The sequence below is a fragment of the Aegilops tauschii genome, chromosome 4 (assembly GCF_002575655.3).
Source record: "Aegilops tauschii subsp. strangulata cultivar AL8/78 chromosome 4, Aet v6.0, whole genome shotgun sequence".
NCBI lineage: Eukaryota > Viridiplantae > Streptophyta > Magnoliopsida > Poales > Poaceae > Aegilops > Aegilops tauschii.
This window is the reverse complement of record NC_053038.3, coordinates 360,917,769-360,930,470: the sequence shown is the minus strand read 5'-3', so window position 1 is coordinate 360,930,470 and position 12,702 is coordinate 360,917,769.

The window sequence follows — 12,702 nt, the reverse complement described above, 5'->3', positions numbered from 1 at the left end:
GCCATGAACTCAGATCTGAACCGTTTATGAATTCATCATTATATCCATGTTTTATATCCGATCTTGCAAGTTACCTACTACGATTATGATCCGACAACCCCGAAGTGATAACAACCAGGCCCACTCTCGGTGATGACCGTAGTTTGAGGAGTTCATGTATTCACTATGTGTTAATGCTTTGTTCCGGTTCTCTATTAAAAGGAGGCCTTAATATCCCTTAGTTTCCAATATGCACCCCGCTGCCACGGGAGGGTAGGACAAAAGATGTCATGCAAGTTCTTTTAATAAAGCACATATGACTATTTACGGAATACATGCCTACATTATATCGGAGCTAGTGTCATATCGCCCTAGGTTATAACTGTCACATGATGAATATCATCCAAGAAGTCACCGATCCACTGCCTACGAATTTATTTATATTGATCTTGCTGCGTTACTACTGCTATCATCACGGTTACACTTGCTACAAATTACTGCTATCACTGTTACTGTTACCGTTGCTGATGTCACTATTATCAAAACTATCGAATTACTTTGCTACTGATCACTTTGCTGCAGATAATTAATCTCCATGTGTGGTTGAATTGACAACTCAGCTGCTATTACCTTCAAATATTCTTTGGCTCCCCTTGTGTCGAATCTATAAATTTGGGTTAAATACTTTACCCTTGAAAACTGTTGCGATCCCCTATACTTGTGGGTTATCATTTACCTTGAACTTCTCATGACCAAGTCAAAGAAGTTTGCTCTACACAAGCAGGTTAACACTGAGAGTCTGCGCGACAATGATCATCTGTATCCCTGTGTGTACTCAGCTCTTGGGAGATTGGGCCTCATTCCTTTTGTCACATTCAACCATCCATACAATGAGGATCTGGTGATGCAGTTCTTTGCCACCTTGTTTTTCTCAAATGACTCTGCTCGCACTCTCATTTGGATGTCTGGGACGCATCGGTGCTCTGCTCCTATGGCTAAGTTTTCTGAGATCATTCCTTATCCTTTATTTGATGAAGAGGCTGCATCTCATGAGTTTGGCAGAGTTCTTGAAAGTGGGCAGCGCACTAAGGATGAGATTGCTTTCACTTACAAGCAAGAGAAGTCATTTGTCACCGGGTCCATCAAAGACCTTGTGCCCCTCTATGACACTATGCGCCATATCTTGAGGTATACACTCACTCCTACGACCGGTGATTCCCACAACATTCGGAGTTCCATGTTGGATGTTTTTGTGTACCTGGATCAGAAGAAGAGGGTGGATGTTCTGGATTTCATGCTCTATGAGCTCCGTCAGTGTGTTCAAGAGAACAAGTCCTTGATCTATGCTCCATTCATTCAGGCTTTGATTGAGACCGTATGCCCAGCCAAATACATTGCTTCGTACAGGACTTCTATTCACAAGTGCAACTCCAACTGGACCCCACCTGCTCCTGCTCCATATGTGCCTATCAAGAAGGGGCGCAACCCTAGGCCTGAGGATCGTGCTACATTCACTCTGGGCATGTCCTCCACTGCACGGATCCGTTTTTGCCAGAGGAGAGAAGAAGTCCTTGTTCAAGACCTTGAGCAACATGTTCAGGATGTGCCAGTCTATCCGGCGCCATCAGATTAAGGAAATCAACAAGGAGAAGCTTATGAGGCGTGAGCAAAAGGCAGCTAGTGCTGCAGCCGGTGAGGAGGTCAGTCCAGGGTCTGAGGACAACGACAGTGAGGCCACAGCTCGGTCCTTTCCGATGGCAGGATGGCGCTTTGATGATGATGATGCGTCGAGTGCTCCTCCACTTGTCTAGTGGGTCTGTGTGTCGCCATTTGTCTCCTTTTTGTTGTCTTGATGACAAAGGGGGAGAAGTGGGTGTTAGTGTTCGTGGGTGTTGGTGTTCTTAGTGAGTGTTGAGATCTCAAGCCTTGTGTTTCTCATTGTTGGGTGTTTTTAGCTGGCTTGAGATACTCTTATTTGCTTTCCGCGTGTGTGGTTGTGAGCTTATTGTTTATTCTTGTGAGACTCTAGCTTTATTATTGAACCTAATGCTATGATCAGTTCATGCTTGTTATGTGTCTCACGATACTTGCTCACCACACCAATTCATGAGAACTAGGCACCATTATAGGTTTATTATGTTGATCTCATGTCTTGACAATAATGATCTTGGGGAGCCGCCTATGTGTGTACTTGATTCATTCTCAAGCATTCATTTTATCCAGGCACACATATAGGGGGAGCTACCATTATCATTATTTGTCTCATGGCTATTCAAATATTTATATCCTCTATGCCATGCTCTAACCCCGTTGTCATCAGTGAACCAAAAAGGGGGAGATTGAAAGTGCAAGTGGCACTTATACTATATTTTGGTGTGATGACAATGTGGTTAGTTGAACTAATATCGATTACTGAAGTTTATCTCGGGATATTGGTTCCAAGTGCTTCGTGATGGAGATGTGCGACCCCCAATTCAAAAAGATCAAAGGCATGGTCTTCCGGCGAATCGAAGGTTTAGTTTTTGGTTTGCTTCGAGTCGTAGGAAAGCCTGCACTATTAAGAGGGGTTTGTGTGGATGAAAGTTGTGTGGGAATGCCATTGCCGAACCATATATACTTGCCTACTCATTCCTACCACCTAAAATCCTAGTGTGCGTGCATGTGGTACTCAGAAAGCTTATGACAGAAATTTACTGGGTACCCCGTGCGCACGGGGTCTGTGGACCCCTGTGCACATGCGGTACTGCGTAACTCTCTGGGTACCCCGTGCGCATGGGGGTCCTGCGTAAACTCTCTGGGTACCCCGTGCGCACGGGGTCTTTTAACCCCCGTGCGCACGGGGTGGTGTGAAAGTCTCTGAGTACCCCATGCGCACGGGGCTGACTTAGCCCGTGCGCACGGGGTCCAACGGGCAGAAATCCCCACCCTGCCAAGAACACTATAAAAAGCCCCTTCTTCCACCTCCAACCTCTAACCCTAATGTCTTGTTGAGCTCCACCATTGCTACACCTCATTTTTCTCAATACTCTCAATTCCTCCACCCAAACTTGTTGAAACTTTGGGGATTGGGAGAGCAAGACCCGATCTACATCTTGACCAAACCAAATCGCGTTCCCCGCAACATTTCTTCCCCATTGACTTGTTACTCTTGGAGCTTGGACTCCTAGGCGGTTAGAGGTTCCTCCGGAAGCTTCCTTGCTTGTGGTGTGCTCCGGAGAAGTTTGTAAAGGTGTGCTGGTTGCCTTCAAGACCAACCCCGAGTGATTCGAGGCTCATCCGTTGGGGGTGACTCGAAGGATATTATGGTGAGCCTTCGGTGGCGTTCCGCAAGCTTTGGCTCTGGCACCGCTCCAAAGGGAGAGTAGCTCTTCCCCAAGGAAGAGTGAACTTTAGGATAAAATTTGCGTCCTCGTCTCACTTGTGGTTAATCCTTTCCCACACCTTACTTTGATTTATGCTTGTTGGCTTGCTACTTAGATTGTTTCCTAGCATATTTAGCTTCGAGCTTGCTTGTCATATTGGTTGCATTCACCTAGTTGCATATCTAGTGAACCCTATTTATCCGCTAAGCCTTAAATTTGACAAGAAAGATTAAAATTTGTAGTCTCCTATTCACCACCCCCCCTCTAGTCGACCGTATCGATCCTTTCACACGGGATCGATTGTTGTACCACGTGTGCAACTCTTCTGCTTTCTCCTTCAGTTGTCGGTCAACTAAGACCAAGGAATTGCGCTCTTCCTCAATCTGCTTCCACCTCTTGTCTTACCTATTGATGTCTACTACGCAACTTTATTCTTGTCGACACGTGTTGGGCCTCCAAGCACAGAGTTTTGTAGGACAGTAGCAATTTTCCCTCAAGTGGATGACCTAAGGTTTATCAATCCATGGGAGGCGTAGGATGAAGATGGTCTCTCTCAAACAACCCTGCAACCAAATAATAAAAAGTCTCTTGTGTCCCCAACACACCAAATACAACGGTAATTTGTATAGGTGCACTAGTTCGGCGAAGAGATGGTGATACAAGCGTAGTAGTGATAGTAGATATTGATTTTTGTAATAGGAACAATAAAAAACAGCAAGGTTGCAATTGATAAAACAAAGCACAAACAGTATTGCAATGCTTGAAAATGAGGCCTAGGGTCCGTAATTTCACTAGTGCAATCTCCCAACAATGCTAATATAATTGGATCACATAACCATCCCTCAAAGTGTCATGAAGAATCACTCCAAAGTTCCTATCTAGCGGAGAACATAAGAAGAAGTGTTTGTAGCTATTCTTTCCAATCGATCTATCCATCCAAGAGTTCGTACTAAAATAACACCAAGTTATTCTTTCCGATCGATCTATCTAGAGTTCGCACTAAAATAACACCAAGTTATTATTTTCGATCGATCTATCAAGAGTTTGTACTAAAATAACACCAAAGCAAATTCAGATTCATAATACTCAATCCAACACAAAGAAAACCTCAAAGAGTGCCCCAAGATTTCTACCGGAGAAACAAAAGACAAGAACATGCATCAACCCATATGCGTAGATTACCCCAATTCACCTCGGGAATCCACGGGTTGAGTGCCAAAACATATATCAAGTGAATCAATATGATACCCCATTGTTACCACGAGTATTCATATGCAAGACATATATCAAGTGCTCTCAAATCCATAAAAGTATTCAATCCAATAGCGAAATCTCAACGGGAAAACTCAATTTATCACAACAAGAGAGAGAGGGGAAACACCATATGATCCAACAATATTAACAAAGCCCGCGATACATCAAGATCGTAACATCGCAAGAACACAAGAGAGAGAGAGAGATTAAACACATAGCTACTGGTACAAACCCTCAGCCCCGAGGGTGGACTACTCCCTCCTCATCGTGGTGGCCGTCGGGATGATGAAGATGGCCACCAGTGATGATTCCCCCCTCCGGCAGGGTGCCAGAACGGGGTCTAGATTGGTTTTCGGTGGCTATAGAGGCCTGCGGCGGCGGAACTTCTGATCTAGATTAACCCCGAGGGTTTTTGGAATATTTGAGAATTTATAGGGTAAAGAGGGGGTGCGGGACACAACCCGCCCGGCGCGCCTGGGGGGGCCCAGGCGCGCCCTGGTGTGTTGTGCCCCCTAAGGGCACCCCCCAGGTGCTTCTCCGCCCACTGGATGTCTTCTGGTCCATAAAAAGATCTACAAAAAGTTTCGCGTTCTTTGGACTCCGTTTGATATAGTTTTCCTGCGATGTAAAAAACAAGAAAAAGAACAGCAACTGGCACTGGGCACTGGGTCAATAGGTTAGTCCCAAAAAATGATATAAAGTTGCTATAAAATGATTGTAAAACATCAAAGAATGAAATATGATAGCATGAATACTTCATAAATTATAGATACGTTGGAGACGTATCAGCATCCCCAAGCTTAATTCCTACTCGTCGTCGAGTAGGTAAATGATAAAATAAATAATTTATGAAGTGTGAATGCTAGTAAAGTGCACAAGTTTGATCAGTGACAATTTCAATCACTTTTCCTAGCATCATAACAGCAATTCTTTCTTATGAAACTTCTCATGTTAAAGTAGCAACCAATTCACATGTTAAGGTTCAAACAACGAATTCTCTTGAAACTCAACAACCTATGTTCTCAGTCACCAAGCAATTGCAATTCAACTTATTCAACAAAGTCTAACTAAGAGATCCACATACTCAACCATCATATAGTCTTCTATGATTGCTAACACTCACCGCATACACATGAGCAAAGCGTTTCAACCGGACACATAGAAAGATAGGGGCTTATAGTTTTCCCTCCCAACGTATTCACCTCATGGGTGATGTCAACAATAATAACTCATGCTACCGATATTCAACTGGACATATGTGCCTAGATCTTTCCTCACCACATGATGCTTGACAAAGGAGAAAAATAAAAAGGAATAGAGAGAAAAACTTTGACTCTTGCATAAAAGTAAATACATAAAAGTAAAAGATAGGCCCTTCGGAGAGGGAAGCAGAGGTTGCTATGCGCTTATTTGTTTGTATGCTCAATCCCTTAGTGCAAAAGAACGTCACGTTATATTGCCCCTTATGATAGCAACCATTATTATGTAGTCTGTCGCTTTTATACTTTTCCATCACAAGTTCGTACAACGCTCAATTTTCTCTTACACTAAATGATCTAACACTTTTAGAAGAAATTTTTATTGCCTTATTGCACCGATGACAACTTACTTGAAGGATCTTACTCAATCCTTAGGTAGGTATGGTGGACTCTTGAAAATAAGATTTGGGTTTAAGGGTTTTTGGATACACAAGTAGTATATCTACTTGGTGCGGAATTTTTGGCTAGCAAAGATGGGGGGCAAGCACCACATGTTGAAGGATCTATGACAATATAACTTCTATGTGAATATGAACAAACATAAACCATTACGTTGTCTTCCTTGTCCAACGTCAACAATTTTGGCATATAATATTTTGATGGGGGCTCACAATCACAAAAGATTTCCATGATAGTGTATTTGCATGTGGAAGTTCTCTTCCTTATAGTAACATTTAGGAATTGCTTGTATGACCAATATTATGATTGTCAACCTTCAAAAGATTTCACTTTCTAAACCCAATGTGAAGCTACCACTAGGCATGATATGAACATAAAATTTCAACTTCATGATATTCAATTCATTCAACAATTTACTCATAGGATATAAGTGAAGCACAAGACTAAATGACAAATGTCGGTGTCCTGGGAACGGGGGTCCCTAGACTTGCCTGCCTGCGGCCCACAGCGCGGCTCCACCAGCGGCCCTGTACGGCCCATCTTCACCAGCAAACACTCAAGCCCCTCGTGAGGGGCCAAGCCTCGCGAGGCGGATGACACAAGACCTCCTCAGGGACGGCCTCATCAGGCCGGCTCGCGAGGGGCGGAGAGATCAAGGCAAGGGACACCTTGTGAGGTTTCCGTGACACAAGCCATGATGACTGGAGCCAGGCGGGCGCCAGCGCGCACAACGTCCTCGTTTCCTCTTTGGTGCTAAAGAGGCAAGCGCAGGCGAGGAGTCCCGAGGCATCGGGCAAAGGTTTCCATATCGGTGCAACGAGACCAAGACCAACAGGATGACAGGACGGAGGTCACCATGGAGCCCAAGACTGTGTCACCGCCAGAGCCTTTGACAGGCGAAGACCACCTTTAGTCAGGATAACTTGTACTAGTTGTTTCCCTTCGAATTTGGCCATTGTTGGATCCCTTCCCGCTCAATATTTGGGGAGAGGACCAGGGCCTCTATAAATAGGACTAGCCACCACCATAGGAGGCGGCTCGAACGGATTCGGCCTCAACTGATCACGGATCATTCAGATCATCCTCCACCACACAAGCTCACCAAGCACAAGAACACCTCTCCTCAGGAGGATGTTCTTCTCTGGTAACCGTTCATCCTCAGCCCAAGAGGCAATCCACCACACCACACTGGAGTAGGGTATTACACCACATCGGTGGCCCGAACCAGTATAAACTCTTGTATCTCTCGTTCTTTGGGGTCGTCTAGCTAGGCCTTGCGATTGTTGCGAAAGCAATCTAGGGAGAGAGAGATCTTCGTGCGCACCCAGTGTTCGAACTTCAAGGGTTTTGCCGGAACCCGAAATCCGACATTTGGCGCGCCAGGTAGGGGTGCGCCGAAGCTTTCCTCCCGCCGATCCGCGTCCCGTCGCTTCGCCGCATCCATGGCGGACGCTCGCCGAGCCCGCGCTGAGCGCCGGACCGCCCTCGCCGCCCGTGTCGCTCAGACAGCTCCTGTCGGCGGGCCTCCCCGTCGTTCCCCGTCACCCGCCGCCAACACCGTCACCGGCCCGGCGGGAAACGAGCAGCAGGCGTCCTCGCTGCACCCCTCTTTGCGGTGGGACGGCCGCACCACCACTCCGTCACTAACCCCAGCCGGCTCGTCGTCCCACGCTCGTCGCGCCTCGACGGACGCGCAGGCCGTGCTGCTCATGGCACGCGAGCTCCTGCGCTACCGCCCAGTCGACGACCTCTATGAGGACTGGCTGGACCGCATCGCCGAGCTCGTCAGCGCCGCCGGGGGCTCCCCCGCGCCATCCCTTTCGCTGCCTCGCCCCCCACCAAATGCGGGCGACGTGGCTCACAGGGCACCTCCACCACCTCTGCACCAATACGGTGCTCTGGCGCCAAGGCACACGGCCCCCCAGCGTGACCCACCGCGTCGGGCCCCCGCGCGAGAAGAAGGAAGCTGCCAAGAGGTTCCCAGGCCGCAAGAGAGGGCTCCCGCACTCCCAGCGCCACAATGACAAAACCGTGCGCCGCCAGCGGTGGCAGTGCGCGGGCACCAAGGGCAGGCCCCACCTCTGCAAAGGGCTCCGGTGGCCACGGCAGGCTGCCGCGCCTTCAATCCTGAGCTACGTAGCGTCGCCTGGCCGGGCAAGTTCAAGCCAGACCTGCCTCCTCGCTACGACGGCACCCCCAATCCCGTGGAGTTCTTGCAGCTCTACGAGCTGAGCATCGAGGCGGCCAACGGCGACGAAAAGGTCATGGCGAACTGGTTCCCCATGGCTCTCAAGGATGGCGCTCGCTCGTGGCTCCTGAACCTGCCCCTGGGCTCTATCTCCTCCTGGGACAAGATGCGCGACTGCTTCGTCGCCAACTTCCAGGGCACTCGCGACCGCCCTCCGGCCGTGGGTGACCTGCGCCGCGTCCGGCAGCAGCCAGGGGAGACCCTCCAAAAGTACATCCAGCGCTTCAACAACGTTGACCTCAAGATCCCCAAGGTAACGGATGAGGCTATCATTTCAGCGTTTTCTGATGGCGTCTGTGACGTCAAGATGAAGGAGGAGCTCGCCATCCACGAGGAGCTATGCACTGCCCTGGAGCTGTTCAACCTGGCGACCAAGTGCGCAAGAGCTGAGGAGGGGCGCCTTTCCCTCCTCGAGCTCCCGGCTACCGACCTGGAGGAGAAGAAAGCCAAGGCCAAGGACGTGAAGCGCACGGGAGTAGCCATGCTTGCGGCGGAGCCAGATACGAAGCGCGGCCGGGACCACCCCGAGTCATCCAGGAGCAGCCGACCATTCTGCGCCTTCCACAACATATACAGCCACAACACCAACGACTGTCAAGAGCTCAGGGCCATTCGAGATGGACGCTTTGGTCGACGCCCCGAGCGCAACGACCGGGGCTACGACCGAGGAGGAGGATGAGGCGGAGGACGCTGGGACGATCGCGGCCCTCGTTAGGAGTGGCGCGACCGACCTCGTGAGGAACGCTGGCCGGACCAGCCTCGTGAGGGCGCATGGAGGGATTAGCCTCGCGAGGATTGCCCTCAGGGAAACGCCGGTCTTCCTCCGCTGCCGCCACCACCAAGAAGGAACGACGACCACCATCAGGACGAGGGGGCTGGGGGCTTCCAGGAACCGCGTGACATCGCCTGCATCTTAGGCGGAGCTCAAGCCCCAGCCTCTCAGCGCATCTTCAAGAAGTTTACTCGCGAGGTGAATGCAACCCTTCCTAGGTTTGAGGCCACACGCCCGCTTAGGTGGTCCAAGTGCGCCATCACTTTTAGCTCGGCGGACCAGCTCAAGTGCGCGGCCACCGCTGGCGCCCTCCCGATGCTCTGCTCACCCGTCATCAGCAACGTACAAGTCACCAAGACCCTCATCGATGGTGGTGCAGGGCTTAACGTCCTATCCGTCGAGACATTCGACAGCCTCCAAGTGCCATACGATCAGCTTCAGCCCACCAAGCCCTACTCAGGAGTAACCGACGGCTCCACCACCCCGATAGGGCAGGTTCGCCTCCCTGTCACCTTCGAACAACACGAAAACTACCGCACCAAGCTCATCGACTTCGACGTCGCCCACATCTGTCTGCCATACAATGCCATCCTCGGGTATCCAGCCCTGGCAAAGTTCATGGCAGTGACCCACCATGGCTACAACGTCCTCAAGATGCCAGGGAGCGGCGGGATCATCACGGTCCCCTGCGAAGAAAAAGATGCGGTGTGCTCCCCCGAGCGCGCCTTCCAAGCCGCAGCAATTGAAGACCCCGACAACGATCAAGCGCAGTACCCTCCCGAGGCCATCCCCAAGAAGAAGAAGTAGCTACTCCGTACAGGACCTTAGGGGAGCGGCACTTCTACCGGTGCCGCTCCAGGATCAGTGCACACGCCTGGGGCGCCTCCCTCCCTCGCAAAGGAAGGCGCACCCGGCGCCCTCCTCGGGCAGGGCTCGGGGGCTCTCTTCTGGAGGGCCTCAGACCTAGCCAACATCACGAGGGAGGCGCTCGGGCACCATGTGGAGGCGTGCTTCGCGGCATGTTTCCCTCAGGAGGACACCAGGCGAGGAGCGCATGGCGCTCAGGAGTTCATCATCCAGACCAGTCAGGAACTACAAGAAGCAAGAGCCATGCGCGGCGACCGCCGCCCACTGGCGCAGCTCCCCATCCAGGCGAGGATGGTGGGCTACGCGTTTGCATCGACATCCCAGGGCTCAACAGGGCCGCATCTCAGGAGCTCTTCTGGCCTTCGCGCGTGGGATGCTGTGAGGGCCCGCCTCACAGCTATGTTCGCATACCATTCGGCCTGCCGAGCGTGGCAGCCGCCTTCCAGCGCAACCTGCGGAGTGTCCTGGCGGCTCAGGAGGCCAGGCATCATGCAGTCCTGATGGAGATGGAGACGGTCCTCGAGGAACCGCCTGGACCCTCAGTGTCTCCCGAGGCTCAGGGTCCCGGTGGCTCGTGAGGAGCAACCCCTTCGCCACGTGTCTTCAGCTACTCCAACATCCCTTCGACAATGGAACCAGGTGACATTTTCCAAGTTTATTTAGCTGGGAGCGCCCCCCGGGCTGCATCGTTCCCAGGCCGCGTGGGCCTGTCCCTGCGGCATGTATCCTTTTATGTCGTTAGCTTACTCTGCTGGGGGCGCCCCTCGGGCTGCATCATCCCCAGGCCGCTCGGGTCCGACCCAGCGGCATGTATCGTTCTTGCATTTACCTAAGCTAGTTTGATTTTCATGCGTAATCTATCTATGGTTATCACCTGCTTGATTGCCACCCACCTTGGGAGTCGCGCGCCGATCATCTTTCTTTAGGATCCTTCACATAAGAAGGCTAGGCACGGCGTCTGTGCTCAGGCCCGTCCCTGCAGCGTCGATAAATCCAATGGCTGAGCTCTGTCTAGCGGGCCAGCCCCGTTCACGTCACCTCCTGGGGTCGTTAGTGCTTGGCCTTCTCATGTTATAACCTCAAGAGATTTGTTCGGCGCAGGTTGTCTAACCATCTCGCAGGACCACCACAGTCAACAAGAACCAAGACCAGGTGCAACCCGCCTTGAGGTAGGGCCTCGTGAGTCCCGCACTGGCTCACGAGTGCCCAGACACACCTCGTCTAGCCCTGTCGTGCAAGCCACGTGTCAGGGCGGGGCATTACACGCCCCGGGGGCTCTCCGTAGTAGGGAGTCCCCTCCCACGTAGCAGTGGAAGCACCATGCTCCGTGCTGGCCGTCGACACTTGTAACACACACGATGCGGCTATATCTCCCACGTGTCGAGGCACGACTTAGAGGCATAACCGCATGGTGGTTTTGTCGCAAGAAGGGTCATCTTCACACAATCCCATGTAATGAAATAGAATGGGATAAAGAGTTGGCTTACAATCGCCACTTCACACAATACATTAATTAAAGATACATCATTCAGAATACACACATAGACCGACTACGGTCAAAACAAAAGAGAGGAAGACAACCCCAAATGCTAGATCCCCGATCGTCCCAACTGGGCTCCACTACTGACCAACAGGAAAACGAAACATAGTAACGACCAAGGTCCTCGTCGAACTCCCACTTGAGTTCGGTTGCGTCACCTGCACTGGTATCATCGGCACCTGCAACTGTTTTGGTAGAATCTGTGAGTCACGAGGACTCAGCAATCTCAAACCCGCGAGATCAAGACTATTTAAGCTTATGGGTAGGATGGAGTAATGAGGTGGAGCTGCAGCAAGCACTAAGCAAATTTGGTGGCTAACATACGCAGATAAGAGCGAGAAGAGAAGCAACGCAACGGTCGTGAAGCTAGAAGCGATCAAGAAGTGATCCTGAAACTACTTACGCACAACCATAACACAAGAACCGTGTTCACTTCCCGGACTCCGCCGAGAAGAGACCATCACGGCTACACACGCGGTTGATGTATTTTAATTAAGTCAAGTGTCAAGTTCTCTACAACCGGATATTAACAAATTCCCATCTGCCACATAACCGTGGGCACGGCTTTCGAAAGATAATACCCTACAGGGGTGTCCCAACTTAGCCCATCACAAGCTCTCACGGTCAACGAAGGATATTCCTTCTCCCGGGAAGACCCGATCAGTCTCGGAATCCCGGTTTACAAGACATTTCGACAATGGTAAAACAAGACCAGCAAGACCACCCGACTGTGCCAACAAATCCCGATAGGAGCTGCACATATCTCGTTCTTAGGGCACACCGGATGAGCGAAGCGTACAGGAACCAACGTAACCCAAGTTGCCAAGGGACGGTCCCGCACGGTGCTCTAGTTCGGACCAACACTTAGAGAAGCATTGGCCTGGGGGGCTAAAATAAAGATGACCCTCGGGTTAATTACTCCCAAGGGAAAGGTAATAGGTTGTTAGGAAAATGGTAAAACCAATGTTGGGCCTTGCTGGAGGAGTTTTATTCAAGGCGAACTGTCAAGGGGGTCCCATAAA